Consider the following 6883-nt stretch of genomic DNA (forward strand, 5'->3'; position numbering starts at 1 on the left):
TGTGTGTTAACAATTGTGAAAAACTGTATTACATTACAAGGACCACATGCTCAGGTGGCATCATCTGATCCCTGCAATTTAAGTACCAGTATATGATCTAATAAAACGTTCTCATAGGCAATCGTTGCTTGTTTTCATCTACTCATTCTTCCAGAGAAGAGATTCTTTTCATGGATGTGGCTGCAGCAATCTGATCTTCCTCACCGCTCGCTGCAGGCAGTGTGTGTTAAATATTCCCGTGAGACCATATGAGGCTTCACCCTCACACATCAACAGGCATCACTTCACAATATTGACACGGAGATGGTTCACATATTTTGTGTGCGTCCTCAGGGACACAGAGTTGATCAGTGGTTAATGAAACCTCAGCAGGGGGTTAGCTCTCACAGTGGTGAGATATAGTAATGGTTGAATAATTATGCATTGATTGAATTAGCACCCATTGCCTGAAGCAGTGCTTAATCTGAATGTTTAGCTGGCTTGTTCTTTAGGGCAAAGCACTTGTGCAAAGAATAAAATCTACACATAAGCCAACAGTGATTTATTATAAGTGTGCCATTTGTACAGAAATACATTTTATCAGAGCCATCAAATAACTCAACGTGGAGACATTCTTGCTCATTTATGGACCCAGGGATTCCCCTCCTGTGGTAAAACCATCTCATTGATATGGAACAGACAAAGAACAACTTAAAAAAAATTGCTTTTAATGTGCCTGCTGGATTAAAATTGTCCACCAGGCAAATGGGTAAATTCTACCATAGTCAGAGCTAAAAAAAGATCAACATTTGACTGTTACTCTGCTAAAGGTGGAGGTTGTGAATCATCCTTTCCTCAAACCATGGATAACGTCAGACATCATTATAATTGAGGGAGATGGTGTGGAACGGCTTCTTGAAGGGATGCAAGTGTGTCCCTAATGAGGCAGAAACACATGAGAGTAGATAAGGGTGTGCAATTTTCCGACTATCGACTTTACTCAGATAAGAATGATGTTAACATGAGTTGGAATCTTCGATTCATATTCCTGTTTAAATCTAACAGAGCATAGTCTGATTGTGACTCAATTCATTATGTCGACTACGTCATAACATCAAATGTTATTCCAGGTTTAAAACCCAAGACTGAAACAGATCAATGTACGACATTGCTATTTACCATTTTGGGTGTTTTCTTTTTAATTTAGCAGAAACTACAACTCTTTTTATTTTTCATCTTGTTTAAACCGAGGAGTTTTTAACAACCATTATGTTGATGTAACAAAATGCTGGGAACTGCAATTCAGGTCAGAATACTCTGAAGAACATCTTTTTGTACATATTCTAAGTAGCCGCATATTCGGCTAATCAGAAAATGCCGTTTACATGATGGAATGTAATGCTGGGGTCCATGTAAAGAAAGTCAATTACAAAGTCAGAGTCATGGAAATAAGTGGCAATGATCAGGAGGCTGCTGTTGTTTAATATCTTGAAATTGAACTTCGAGATTTGGGGATTTCTCAAGATCAAAAATGAGAAAGATACTGGGAGAAATTCTCTGACTAATGTAATGAACAATAGGCGAAGGGAACAGTTTATGTGCAGTTATATTGTGTACTGCATACAAATGCATCCCTATAAAGAAACCCCTAAAAAGAAGATACATGTCCAATGGATGATCTCAACGGTGATGGTCCCAATTTCAAAGCTGGGGAAAGATTCAACACAAGCCTGCTCATTTAGACCTTTGCAATGAAATCATTGCTGTGTGGAATAATGGAAAACTGATTGGTTTATAAAGTGGGTTTTAAAAAAAGGGAAGGACACAGTCGACTCTTTGCTCTCCCAGCATTCAGAGATAAAGAAAGGCATGATCAATTAACTGAGACTGACAGCAGTGTTTGTTAATATGGAGAAGACATACCAAGAAAAGGAGGACTTCGTTACGAAAATGTGTAAAGAATGAAATATTAGGGCACCTATTTAATAAGATACTAGTCTGTTTGAAGAGGAGTGTAATACAGGTTGGGCGGCTGTGGCTGAGGGGTAGAGTGGTCGTCCTCCAACCTGAAGGTCGGCAGTTTGATCCCTATTCGGCATGTCGAAGTGTCCTTGGGCAAGATGCTGAACCCCGAATTGCCCTTCATAGAACAACAAAGTGCTGCTATAGATGCACTGTATGAATGTGTGTGTGAATGGGTTAATGTAAAAGTGTACTGTAAAGAGCTTTGAGTGGTCTTTAAGACTACAAAAGTGCTATATAAATACAAAACTATTTACCAAAACCATATAAATTAGCTTATTTGATTTACTCGATTCCTTACTCGCCAGCACAAACAAGTCCATGATCACTTCTCTTAGTGTTTGGTTGTCAAGCATCGGCAAAAAGCCAACATTCCATAGATGAACCATTGTCACTTGGTTCGCTGAGACTAACTTCCACTCTCTAGGCTGTTTTAATATACATAGGGTACATGATGGTGATTTCACGCGTCTGGTTCTGTCTTGTCGAGAGCCATCAGAGTGTGCTGAAGAAGCAGCTTAAAAAGTACTCTGATTATTTCTCTGAGTAGAAATATATTTTAATATTATAAATCAATATTAAAACATCCGCATACAATTGATTCGAAGAAATGTAATAAGGGAAAAAAGCACAACAACCAGTGGGTACTGTGTTTCTAAACCCACTGTGTACCGCAAAACCTCACCCAAGGTTCTGTAGATCTGTCGTCCTTATGACAATTTGGCTCCACACTGATTTGTTTCCTGAGCCAATGGTGCAAATAGAAAGTGCCGTAAATAGATTTGCAGTAATGTGTGTGAAAATGTGAATAGATGGCAAAGTTCTTTAAGTGGTCGTCAAAACTAGAAAAGCACTATAAAAATACTAACCTGCACTGGAACCTGCAACAAAAGACACAAACAAACACACAAGGAAACAGCAAGGATGGTGGAAGTAAGGGTGTTGAGAGGGCAAAAACAAAGTTAACATTTTGAGTTAAAAAAAAAACTTCTATGGAATTGCTGTGTTGCCTGTGTATTAGATGCACAAATGTAGAACTTGATCTAAATAATACCTCTTTGAAATGAACTGATTCTCGCAATGATTCACGCTGATGAATACCTGCATTCCCTTTGTGAATGGCCCACAGCTAAATAGAGTTAAACACTGAGTGTTAGTTGGTGATTCTTTTGTAGTCAAATGTTGTAAAGTTGGGGTCAAATGTTTATCCCACTCAAATGAACACGAAAGTCACAAATGTTATACTAGATTTCCCAGACGCTGGTGGAGACATGTCCTCAACCAAATCGGTGCCTGCGAGTCAGAACCATTTAGTGATGAAAACACCTATAAAAGATTATCTTCTCTACTACTCAAAGCGCTTATATATTCTATTCACACGCTCACACTGAGTGGGAATGAGATAAATAAGTTAAAAGCTTTATAATGGGTGTAAGACCATCACTGCCATTGTTACACTATACATCATCATTTCATTTATTCACATTTCAAGAAGTTTTCAGCAGAGCCCTGAGGCTATTGCTATGCCCCACCATGACATCCATCTCAGATGAAGAGTTGTCTGGCCTGGGTGATAAAATACTTCCTCAGTCTGTCTGTTCTCCTTTGCCTGGTCAACATGTTGTACAGGGGGTGAATGCCATTGTCCATGATGGGCAGCAGTTTTTTAACTGATGTAATGGAGTACAGCTCTGTGCCAACCACAGAACCATCTTGCCTCACGGGCCTATCCAATCGCTTCCCTTCCCTCCTCATCATGTTGCCTTCCCAATAGAACACAGCAAAGAAGAGGACACTGGCGATGAGCAACTGGTAATACATGAGCAGGAGTTTTCAACAGATGTTGAAAGACCTCAGCCTCATCAGGATGTAGAGGTTGGTCAGGCCCTTTATGTATCAGAAGCTGTTATTGTAGATAAAAAATCCTAAGTGAATGTAACTTTTCGCACATGTGTGTCATCTGCACATTACAATGTGTCCTTATATTACAGTTTTTTTCAATTGCTTAAGCACGATTTTCAAAACAGGGCCCGGTGTTTCAAACACTAAACACAATCAGCACAACCAAACACCCAATCAGCAGAACACCTCAGATCCTTTGCAAAACTAAACACTCTTGTAAAAACTATACACTTATTTATCAAAACAATATTTTTTTGCCATATGAAACACACACGCTTCATATTACTTAATTCTGCTTTAGCCAGTTACACACTGCTGTTGCTAACCTTAAACACTTTTAGCAATTCCAGTTCTCAGTGATTAGAGTTCTATAAGTGAAGTACTCTGAGAAAGTGCAAATATACAATAAATTCACCAAACACTACACAAGACCAATGCTTCAGTCCCATGAAAATTGAATTTATTTCTCTCCATATTCCCAAATCTGTCAACATGTCAACATGGAGAATCACAACAAAACATGTCCCAGTTTTCATGCTACTACAGGAGTGTGCATAACACTGCAAGCTCGACAAATATCAGACAAGCAGAACATTCTGTATCCAGTACAGTTTCAATAAGGGGAACCTGAGCCTGGGGCCGGAGATCGTAAACCCTCCACCACCATGCCGAGAAAAACTCTTTGATTGGGTTTAGAGACGGAGAGTATGGTGGAAGGTATGGTACTGTCAACTGTGGATGGTGTTGAAACCAGTTCTGGACCAGAGCAGAGCGGTGGAATGACACATTGTCCCAGATGACAATGGATTGCATCTGGTGCCTGTGGTTTACTGCTGTGACGATGTTGTGTAATCGGTCCAAACATTTGAGAATGTGAGGTGTGTTGTAAGGGATCATATTGGCGTGACGAGGAGGACCCCATTCTGTGTAGTGGCAGCACAAAGGGTGATGTTACCCCCACGTTGCCCTGGGACATGGATTATAGCCCCGTGGCCAATGATATTTCTGCCTCTCCTTTTTGATTTTGTCCTATGAACCCTGCCCCATCTATGAATATGAATTCATGAGGGATTTCCTCATTCATCTGTAAAACTCTCTGAAATACAGTGAAAGACAAGATTGTGTAGTTCAGCATAGGTCTGGAATACAGTACATTTACATTATGAAAGTTATGTGAGCAGTATGCAACATCACACACAAAATCATTACTAATGCTGCAGCTGCAGCCTTCTCCTCCTCCGTGGATTCCCCCTCTCACCCTCACTCTTCTTCTTTTTTGAGCTCAAGCTCCATTTTGGTTGAAAACAGGTGAACTCAGCTGATGCATTTTTAAAGTGCTTACAGTTTTTTTGGATTGCTTACACACTAAAATTAAAAGTAGTACACTATTAGCAAAACCTTACACTCAAGAAGCAAAACATCAGCCCATATTTGCACAACTATAAGCACATTGTCAACCTCACACTTGTTGCAAAACTCTACACACAGTGATTTGCAAAACACTAAACACACTTAACATACATTACACACAAAAATCTATCATGAAGTCACGTCCTTGCAATACCAAAGCACTGACTGTCAAATTACCACACCGTCCAAACAATTGGTTCAACACAGTCATCAGGTGTGCAAACACTCGTTTGCTTAATTGTAGTGTTGTGCAATAGTAGTAGTAGAATTGACGTTGGCTAATTATTAATAATTCATGAGAAATGATTATTAAAATAGAAATTATTTATTAAAAATAATTAAAAATTATAAAGCTAGTAATTAAGAATAGTAAAATAATTAATTAGAAATGATACAGTTATCAATTAATAATGGTTAAATAATTAATGAAAACAATCAAATTATCAATTAAGAATGAAACAATCTGTAATCAATGCTTATCGTTGCGGGGCACCACCCTGGTTACAGGGGCCAACTAGTCAAACTATAGTTATCAGTCTCAAGTGATAAAAGTTAAATTAATAATCTCAATATTTAATATGAATGATTATATAATAAACAATGAAGGGTTTTAAGTTTGAGCACAGGCTATAGTAATCCAGCTGCATTCACATACACATGTACAAATAATCACAGAAATACAAATACTTTAATTACAAAAGTATTTATTCAAAAGGGGAAATAAAGTTAATGTTATTTCAATGATTCTTCATTTAACAAACTCCAATATTTCAAAAGAAGGCAACAGCAGCAGCAGCACTTATCACAATGGTCACACATGTAATACTGAGTATCTACCGGTGTGTGTGTGTGTGGTCGTGTGTGTCTGCCTGTCTGTGTCTCTATGTGCGTGTGTGTGTGTGTGTGTCTAAAGAGAAAAGGGAGTGGCTATGGCGTAATGACGAGATCACGTAGTGACGTAGTCTGGCCAGGATCAAGATGTTACATTCACGTGCTTTCAAGATGGAGGTTTATGACCCCGGTGACGACATGAGGTCGAAGACAAGATGGCGGTCGGCTCTTTAAATCTAGAATTTCCTATGCCACATGAAATATGTAAGTGTAGGTCGGGACGTGTGTAAGGAACAGGTTTAGGAGAAAAGATAGAGTGAGAAAGAGAGAGAGAGAGACATCAAAAAACATCGTCTGAGACCAGCTACAGTGACTTCACCACTCAGTACACAAATTAGAGTTGTGCACCGATCTTTTAACAGGTTAAGTCTCTGCTAACTTAGTCGGACGATAACAGTGCTGCCGGAGGCTCTCTGTCACGGCGCGAGGCACTTTAAAACATTCGACAATGTAAACAAGGAACCGAAAGTGACGCATCGTTTCCTCGTGTTACACGGCTTAAAAACAGATCAGCGATCTACAAACAAACACACTCAAATAAACATGACACGCTAAGTATTTAAACTAGTCTCTGCCCAGACAATAAAGCCTCTTACTGTGACCTTCGCGGTGTTGCTTGCGCGTAGCGCGGATTTTCCAGAAGTCCAGTGAATCTCGTTGTTAACCTCAGGATGCGTGC

Source organism: Pleuronectes platessa, chromosome 9, assembly GCF_947347685.1.
Source record: "Pleuronectes platessa chromosome 9, fPlePla1.1, whole genome shotgun sequence".
Lineage (NCBI taxonomy): Eukaryota > Metazoa > Chordata > Actinopteri > Pleuronectiformes > Pleuronectidae > Pleuronectes > Pleuronectes platessa.